This window comes from Varanus komodoensis, unplaced genomic scaffold (genome assembly GCF_004798865.1).
Source record: "Varanus komodoensis strain SLA01 unplaced genomic scaffold, ASM479886v1 scaffold30, whole genome shotgun sequence".
In the NCBI taxonomy this organism is placed as follows: Eukaryota; Metazoa; Chordata; class Lepidosauria; order Squamata; family Varanidae; genus Varanus; species Varanus komodoensis.
The window spans coordinates 1,088,100-1,098,049 of record NW_025335762.1 but is presented as its reverse complement, the minus strand read 5'-3'; positions in this window follow the sequence as shown (position 1 = coordinate 1,098,049).

The following is a 9,950-nucleotide window of genomic DNA, read 5'->3' as shown; positions in this document are numbered from 1 at the left end:
GCAGTAGTAGGGCCTAATTTCTGTGTTGAATGGCAGAGTGTTTTACCACAAATCCATGGCAGTAAGGGAGGCAGCAGTATGGGAACCCTAAGCCTGGTGTGCTGGAAGCAAAATGCGCTCGTGAGCCCTTTTCTCTCTAGCCTAAAGGGGGGGATCGATCTCGGGTTTCTGTGGTGAATTCTAGGCTGTGATTGCAGACAAGTTTCTGGAGCAGCACCTGCCTAGCTGTATGGTTGGCTGGCGATGGTTCCGAGAGCTTGTTTTGACTGTTTGCTGGTGCAGGCAACCGAAACAGCCATCAAAACCCCTCATGTTCCTGGTGACTCCCCAGTTTCTTGGGCTGTGCGAGGAATGGCTTTGCCTCACCTGATTCCCTGGCCAATTCAGTGCACCGGGCTTCCCACGCTGTTCTAGCAGCTGCTGTGAGTCCATTTCTGCTGTGAGACAGCCTCCTGCTCCAACCATGCAGGGCCAGCTTGTGAGAAGGACAAGTTTTCTCCAAGACCCCAAGACTGGTGGAGGTCCCACCAGCACCCCAACCACGTCACACACTGCGTGGAGCACCCAAGAGGGTCAGAAGCAGGTTGCCAGGGCTCTGCATGTGAGCATGCGATAGCTTTTCCAAGGAAGATGCTTCCTGGGCTCACCTGCCCTTCCCAAGTCCTGGAGCCAGTGCTGCAACCTCTCCCACTGTCCCCTTTCGTGGGGCCCCCCTCTGACGAGGAACGGGGCTTTCCTCTTCCAGGACTCAAAGGGCAGCCCCTGCTCCTGCAGCTGCCCTGCTTGCAGGCCCGAAAACAGCTTCCTTTAGTCTCCTTGGTGATTGGACTGGGTGCTGCAGGAATGCTCCTGTGCCGGACGCTCCAGCCCCCTGGGGCTAGTGCATCACTCCTTGGATGAAGGCAGGAAAGGGAGCAGGGAGCACCCTCCCTGGGAAATGGCCCCTTCCCTTGTGTACATTCGGCACCGGAGGATCTCCGCCATGCGCTGCAGAGCAGAGGGCTTGCTTGGAGGCAGCTTGGCCCCGTCTGTCGGGCGCCGCATGGCTTGCAGCATGCTACCTACGTGGCTCTTCACCTCAAGAACCGCAGGCCTGTGGCAGGGACAGGGTTGAGCCTTTTGGATCAAGGAATCCAGTCAGGACTCTGCTTGCATGAGCACAAGGTGACAGCATTCAGTCCTTGGAATTGCTTGTGAATGCCAGAAACCCTGAATTGCAGCAACCGCCAGTCTAGACTTGAGTTTTGCTTCTGCTAATCCTTCTTTCAAACCACCTCTTTCACGGGAGCACAAATTAATCACGGCAAGTCCAATCTTCGGCTCATGCTGAACTAGCCACAACATCCACCCTGCATTCTGTCATTAAGCAGGAATAGAGCGCCCTCGAAGTGCATTGCGCTACAATTCCCATTGTGGCCAGATTTGGAATGCCGGGCATTATACAAATCTGCTCTGACTCCATCCCTCTATTTCTGCACCCACTTTTTTCTTCAACTAGAAAGCATGTACGTGACTGCAGGAGGCATTCCAAGCCCTGGGTGGATGTGATGGATTCCTTTCAAACCCCTGCTGGGTCCTCATGTTCCCTTGGGAGCTGGGGAGAGAGGATGGAGAGCAGCGTTCAGAGAGTGCATGCGCCCTGCGAGCCTGGCACACCCGGGCAGCTTTCTGCAGGGCCCTTAGAGAGCACCTTTCCTCACTGCTTGAGGTGCTCCCAGTAGCAATGAGAAACCTGATCTGAGCCACTGCAAGGCCACTTGGGGGGGGGGGGATTAAAGCTCCCTCCGTCCAGGACTGTGCTCAGGAGCGCGCTGCCCCTGCTGCCGTTTGCCAGCTGTGGTTAGAAAGAGGACAGCGTTTTGCAGGCCGTGCGGGGAGCAAAGGGGGGGGGGCACAGATCAGGTTTTTCGGAGCCCAAGCTAAGCTGCAATCAGCTTGGCCCTGTTGGCTGTTCCCATCCGTGCTCCTCTCCTGTGATGGAGGTTCAGCTTCAAACAGCCGTGGGCAAGGGGGGTTCAGCGTATCCACCCCGGCTCTGTTGTGCCCAGCACTTTCCCCCACCTCACATATGGTCAAAGGCTGAGGCTAGGAGAAAAGTGCCGGAGAGGCAAAACACGGGGCCCGTTTCCCTTTTCCACTGGTTTTCCAATAGCTCTATAAAGACCCTGCAAGAATTACTTCTGCTCTTGGTTCTCTGTATTGGCCAGCCCCTGCAAGGTGCCTTCACTCAGAAGTGTCTTTCCTGCACTTTAGTTTTGAAAGGCAGGGCGCCCAAAAGAGGCAAGGAAGGGCTGGGTAACCCTGAAGTTCATCCACTTCACGGGGAACATACCTGGACCTTGGTAAGGTGGTCTTTTAACGCGCAGCCTGTTCTTAAGATTCCATTTTCCCCAAGGACTCCCATCTGCCTGACAGGAGATTGATTCTTGCCCCACTCTAGTGATGGCTCTGCCCTGCCGGGACTTCTTTTTCCTTAGCCTGGTTCAGTTACGCTACAGTAGCCAGGAGAAATGGGGACATCGGGTGAGGAAGGAGAGGGTGCCACTCACCTTCGTGCGCCCACCTTTGTCCAGGTTAAAAGCAGAGCATCCTCTCCTGATCAACGGCCCTGTGGAATTTTGCGCCCCCCCCCCGCCCATTCTTTGTCCCCCAACAATTACTCTCTTGGCATAAAGGTTGCAGCCCTTAAAAGGCATGCGGGCCTTAAACCACTGCAGGTTTCAAGCAGCCCAACTCTGCTTCAGCTGCATTGCCTGACAAATATCCACTCCTCGAGCACAACCAGATGCCCTGCTTGACAGAGGACAGTTCTCTGTTGGAAGCTCTTGGAGGCAAATCCTGCGTTTGAAGGCTTCCTTCCGCTGGAAGGCTGTCTTGCTCAAATCCAATTAAAAGATAACGAGCTGTATGAAAGCAGAGCTTGACACTGCCTTCCACAGTTCGCACCTAGGCAACCGGTAAGTGCACATCACCCGGCCCATGCAGAAAGCATGGAAGTCGGCAGCCTCGTTGGGTCGGATTTTTGATGGTGCATGTCCTCCTTTTTAGCAGTGCAGGCATGGCTGCCCCTTGCCAGCTCGCTCTTCTCCCCCCGGCTGCTCTCGAGGTCTTTAGGGGTACCATTCCCCACAGCAGCCTAGTGGCTGGCCGGGGAAAGCTCAGGGCTGCAGGCGGCACGCTTGGAAGGCAGCCCCACCGGGCCGTCCTCCCGCCCCCCCCCCCCCCCCCCCAGTCCTGGGATGACTCAGAATCATGGAATAGAGTTGGAAGTGGCCACTGCACCCTCCCACTCAGAGGGCTGCCCATTTCCCCCTTGAATGTCTCTAGTGTGGGAGAGCCCCCCCCCCCATTGACACAGCCATTCTGCTCTGACAGTGAGGAAGCTTTTCCTGATGTCCAGCCTGAATCTGGGTTGTGGCAGCTTGAACAGATTATTCCCTGCCCTGCACTCTGGCATCAGCGAGAAGAGAGCTTGACCTTCCTCTTGTGACAGCCTTCGGGGTACTTCTAGAGGGATACCATGTCCCCCCTCTGTCTTCTCCTCTCAAGGCTGAACATGCCCAGTTCTCCCAGTGTCTCCTCGCAGGGCAGAGTTTCCAAACCCTGGACCATTTTTGTTTCCCTGCGCTGGACCCTCTCTAATTTACCTGCATCTATCTTAAATCTTGGTACCCATAACTGGACACTATTCTAGGTGAGGTCTGGCTAGTGAGGAGTAGAGAAGAACTACTACTTCTCGTGATTTGGAAGTAATACTTCCGTTAACATTTGCCCTTTTGCTGGCTGCATCACATTGTTGGCTCATGTTTAGCCTATTGTCCACAATTACTTCGAGATCTTTTCCTTTTGCAGTTTTCTCGAGCCAAGTATTCCCCATCTTGCCTTTGGTTCCTTTTTCCTAGGTGGAGGACTTGGCACTTGTCCTAATCAAATCGAACAAGGCTGGTCGCAAGGTAGGTGTGCTCGAAGGGCAAACCCAGTGAGCTCGGCCAGCAGCTTCCGCCCCACCAGGCCACCCGGGGGCCTGCAGGAGCATCCGTCTTGCTTGGCCGCCGTCGGCTCCTCCTGCCCGTGGGGGCGCCCCCCCCTGCAGTCAATACATCTCTCTCTCCGATGGGAAAGTTAATAAATTTAGCTCTAGATTAAAAGTATCGATCATTTCATTTGTAAATGATATATAAATAGGGGGCTGCACGGGCGGCATGTGAGCCGAGGCTGGCTGGAGCTGCCACGGGGCTGGCGGGGGAACGGCAGGCGCTGATCTGCATTCTGCCCGGCTGCAGGCATTGATTTCCTATTACTCTCCTTGCACCACCCAATAGCACATCATTCCAGGATCCGCTATTAATGGCCTTTTGATAAATAATCACTTGTAAGTCAATAAATTTTTATTAAAGAGTGTGGTGCTTTGATTTATGAAAATCCGACGGGGTTTGTCTGGGAGAAAAGGAATGTGGAATTGAAGCGGGCCCGCCATCCATCCGGCTGCCACCTGCCTTCCCCACACCCCCGTTTGCCATCCACTTGGCTCTCGCCGCCCACAACTCGATCTCGAAGCTGCTCTTTCCAACAAAGTCTAGGCTTAGCTGGGCGTGAGCCCAAGTTACGCTGCTGCCAGCGAAGCAGGTAAAACTTGGAACGCCGGGAAGAGTTTTGCATCACTTGGAAGCTTGAATGCAAAGAGCTGGGAGAAGCATTGGAGGATGCGAGGGTCCGGGTGCTCATTCTGTGCTTCTGGGTACTCGGGTGTGAAGCCCATTCTGACCCAAAAGCCACGACAGGAAACACCGGCGTAAGGAAGAAAATTGGACACAAATCACAGGAAAGATGCCCAGTGTAGTAGCTAAGCTCACTCGCCCACCCCACCTCCTACTCTGGCATTATTCCCAGCTGGTTAAATGGAAGAGAAGCTTTAAAATATTTCTTTCAGTAGGCAGGGCTGGTCTCAAGGCAGGTGTGCTGCCCAGGGCACACAGTATAATTATTACTGCATCTATGTCCCATCTTTTTTCCTCTTGAGAGGAAAATTGCAGAGTGCCATTTTATCTTCACCACAACAGCCCTGTGAGGTAGGGTAGGCTGAGAGTGAGTGACTGGTCCGAAGCCACCCTGCGCGCTTCCTGGCTGAGCGGGGATTAGAACCTGGCTCTCCCAGGTGCCCAGTCCAGCTCTCTCGCCACAAGCAGGGCCCAGCAGCAACCCCGTCCCTCCCGTGCAGCTTCCCTTCTCAGCTTCTCCCTATCCCTTGCCTTCCTCTGGCCCAGAAGATGGTGCTGGTGAGGAGAGAGGCAAATGGCCTCCGGCAAAAGCGGCTGAGGCCAAGGCGGCAAGAGGGCGGGATCCCCAGGGCAGGCATTCGGCCCCGAGTTGTGCGGTTGCGGGAACGGAAAACCCTGGATGGGCACTGCACATGGCGCTGCCTACTGGCAAAGTCCACAACGGCTGCAGGTAAGTTTATTTTCTCCAACTGAACAGCTGTCAAAAGGTGGGCTGTCAAATGCGCCCAAAGGCGTGAATCAGTTTGGCTCACGAAAAGGTTTCTGTTTAGCTCAGTGCTTCGTTCTCCCCACTTTATGGCAAAGTCTTTGCTTTTTATGGGATTTTTGGACTCATGCCCTAAAGATGATCTTCCTTTTGATCCTAATTCTAAGAATTCCTTAGATTCTGCCACCTTGGGAATATGCAAAAGTGCAAGCCACTTGCATTTACAGAAGGAGTTGCTTTTGATAGCTGTCAAAAATAAACTGCCATTTAAAAATGGGATTTAGAAAGTACTTTTTTAAAGTCTGTGTTTTTGGTATGAAACTATGCAGGTACCAAATAGTTTGGAGAGCCCATGGGAGTTGGTGCTTGTGGCAGGGAGGGGGAAAGTGAGTGCCAGGCGCTCCCAAGTGCCTTTGGTACTTTGGGGGCAGCTGGGAACGGTGGCCACCTGAGACATGCCTGAGGAGGGCCTTGCCGTTTCTGCCCAGCAGGTTCCCCACCACTTCCCTGGACCCACAAATGGTTGCAGCACCTGAGCTTGGGCACAAACCCATCCCAGGTCCAACAGCTCTTTGGATAACCCATGGATTGTCAGAGCAACTTATAAGCCACCCAAGGGGACATGGTGCTGGTTTTCATGCCATGCTAGCCCACTGTTGTTTGTACATCGTGGTGAACACAGTTGCGTTCAGGCAGTTTGAAATACGACGTTTCATGACTCCTCTCAGAGTGGCTGCCTGCACTGCCTCAGCGTTCTCATTCAGCCCTGTAGCCAGGGAACAATCCTCAAATTCAGCTCTGAAAGTTTCCCAGTTGCTGCTACAATCCCCACCGATTTCCATCCCCTGCGGGGGAGGTATGCAATTCATGGCAGCCATGCGGTCGGTAGGCCTCACAGCCCTCCAGCAGCAGAAAACGCGCAATGAACGGTCTCGAGCTGTAACTCCCAAATCAGTGCTGTGTCCCGGGACTGCCGCACTCCAAACAGGAGGCTCTGTCCAGATTCAAGTCACTCCTGACGCCACGTTTCAGTTGCCATTGTACGGTGGATTGGTATTAAAATATAGGTTATCGTGTTGTCTGAACTCAAGGGTGCTACAAGCATCCATGGTTTGTTGAAGGGTTATTCATTACGGTTTACCATTTTGGCTGGCCATCTCTTGAAGATGTTACTGATTTGGAGGTCTGTTGCCCATTTTAAAGTCCAAGGTGAAAGAGAGAAGGAAGATGGAATCTCTTTTGTCATACTGAACTGGAAGCAAGAAAAAGAGTAAAATTAACCCTGGACAATGCCTATGGCATCAGAGGGCTGGGTGGGGCTTTAGAGCTCATCCAGGCCAACCTTCCCTGTTTAACTCCTGCCTGCAGGCCAATCCGATCCTCCTCCAAGCAGGTGCAACAGAAATCAGCTGTTGCAAATGGCTGGAAAAGTAGATATTTTATCCAAAATGCTGCTAGTGGATTCCCATGTTTGAGTTTCCTCATAGTCCTTTTACAGGTATTTCAGGGGCATCCTGTCACTGGCTTTTTCACAGCCCTAAAGCTGGCATTCGTGTGCATTCTCTTCCATGATTCCATTTGAAGCACCGTGTTTCTACATTCTCCTAAGCCATCATGGAAGGGCTTGTGCCTCAAAAGCAGGGCTTTATAAATGAATAAAACCAGGCAAACAGGAACTGGTAAGCCGGCCCTGCCTGCAGAATGACAAAGCCAACGAGGTATTTCTGGCATTAACTTCGTTAGCCTCTTGGTGGGGTCAAGACTCCTTCCTTTGCCTGCAGATTTAGATCACAGTTTGAATAAGTGCTTTTTGATTTTGTCTGACACGGGGCTTGCTCTGTTTTTTTTGTTGGTGTTGGTGTTTTACGGCTTTGCTATTTGATTATTTATCGAACCTGTGGGCTTTGCTGTGCATTTTTTGCCGTACATTTTTAACTTTTTCTGTTCATGAAACACACTGGGGGAACTCCCTTTGGCACGAAGTGCATGGGATAAAGGAAGTTTTGTCTTGAACAGATTGCTCTTCGGGGCCACTTCGCACATTTACTGGGTTCCAGCTGTCACGGGGGAAAGAAGCTGGGTTCCCACCACAAGATTTCCCTAATTACCCCTCTTGTGTGCAGATTTCTGTGCCATCCAGGCCCAGTGGAGCATTTTGAGGTGCATGCTAACTCCTAGCCACATTTTCAGCTGCATGCTAACTGCAGCCTGCAGACGCTTTGGCAAAAAAAGGTGGGTTTAATCATTGGAAACAGAAGAAAACGAAGGCATGGTTTTGCGTACAAGATGCAACTTGATGTCCAGCGGCCTTCCCCATCCCATCACTCAGTTGCAGCCCCACAGATGGGACTTGTAGGACAACGCAACCGGAGATGCCTGGTTGGGAAGTGCTTCTGGAAGACAGGCGCCAATTCTGAGAGAACGGCATTGCCCTTCGAGTGGCTATGCGCTTCATTTCAGCTGGGAGGGAGGGCTCTGGCGAGGTGGGCCAGGTGACTGGGTGGGTGGCCCCTGTTGCTCACCCTTCTTAGGGGCCCTTACCGTTACCAGTCCTCAGGTGGCCATGGCCCTTCAGAGATGGGGTGAGCCAGAAGCATGGACTCTCCCTGGGCAGAGCTTCGGACAAGGCCTGTAACGCGGGGCAGCTGGGCACCCCCGTCTGAGCCATCGACCAGTGGCAAGGGGCCAGCAAAGCTCACGCTCCGATTGCTTTTGGAGCCTCCGAGCAGACTGGAAAGGGTGGCCATGCCCAGGACTCCCCTCACCGGGGCGGGCTCCTTCCCGGCCAGCCTGGGCAGCTGAGCCACAGCCCGCTCCCTCCCCGTGGCACCAGACCTCGGGGCCCGAGCAGGCCTGGCAGCCCCCCCCCCCCCGGGCCATTTGTCATCCTCCCCGGCGGTGCGGAGCCCTTTTGCCACCTGCTGTATTTTTCTTCCTGTGCTGACGGCATGGCAGACAGGTGTTAAACTACTTAATCACTTTAAAATTGTTTTAATTTTCTGTTTTGTATTGATCTCTCCAGCACCAATTAATCAGCTCACTGGACCAGGCAGTTAGTACATTAAAAATTGTCAGCTACGCTGAACAGCTTAGAAAATGTCAAAAACATATTCCAGAGGCAAGAGGAGAACTGGCTGGCCTGAGAGCCGCTTGGCCGTGGTTATGGGGAAGTGAGCAGGGGATTTGGCCGGAGCAGGTCTGATCCTGGTATCCCTTGCAGTGAGCAGCAGAAGCCAAGCTGGCTCCCCACACGGTTAGGTTTGCAGACCCCATAATTCATGGGCCACACTGGCTGATGGGAGTTTCAGTCCCATCGGCTGGGACACCACTTTTCCCTACCCCAACTTTCCGTGGGTGGTGCAGGATCAAGACCCATGGGCTTTGGGACACCCGGCCATTTCCCCTGAAACACAAAGCATTATTCTCGTTCCAAAAAATGAAAAAGATGAGAATCAAGCCCACCTCAGCTCTCACAATCAAAGTCCCCGTCTCCCACCCCAGTCACCTCTAGCCTCAGAAACGAGCACGGCAAGTGAGCTGTTTCAAAACCGTTTCTGGTTTGCATCCTGTTCATGAGACAGCTCAGCTTTTCACAAGTCCACCTCCTTCCCCTTGACATGCTGTGTAACTTCTGTTTTGCCCCAATGCTTGGCATGCTTTGACTAGCGAGGGAAAAAGGCCGAAATTCCCTTTCCATTCCTGCTCTTCTTAGACAATGCTGCCTTCACCCCGCACACATTAAAAGTCCCTTTGCACCAGCCGAAAAACTGGCGTTTGCCACGTACACTGTCAGACCTCCCGAATACTAGAACTTTTTGAAAGAGGTGATGAGTATATTTAATGACAAAAGGTGGGATATGACATTTATTCTATCCTAAAAGCAAGCCAACGTACGGACAACATTCTGGGGGTGCCCCGTTCCTTTTCAATCACTCTTGGATTGAGAGGAAGGGGGATATGCAGGGATGGGCATGAAAAAGGACTGACGCTTTTTTGTTTCCTATCCGAATCAGGGACACACTGAGCACCGCTGGCGAACCCTCTCAGTGCTGTCTCCATCTTTGAATCTGGGAGTCCGAACTACCTTTTGCCCCTCAGAGACCGTGTGGGGCCTGTTGAAGTGGTACCTAAATATACATTTCAATATGAAGAGCCATCATGAAACCCTCCAGGCAGCTAATAGATTCTGCCTACCTCTTTGTTTGCAAAGGGGAAACAATACCTGTTTGCTAGGTGAAATGTTACCTATTTTATCAATAGCTACATGTTTGTGATACATTTTTTGTTTGCTTGTCTTTGCATGTGAAAATGTAATGCCATTTATTTTACAAATAAAAACAGGATTAGGGACATAAATGGAGGGATGTAGACTTTTTGCTTCAAATAGCTGAACAACCTTCAGCCCAAGGAAATGCTTATTGAAACATTCTCTCTCTCTCTCTCTCTCTCTCTCTCTCTCTCTCTCT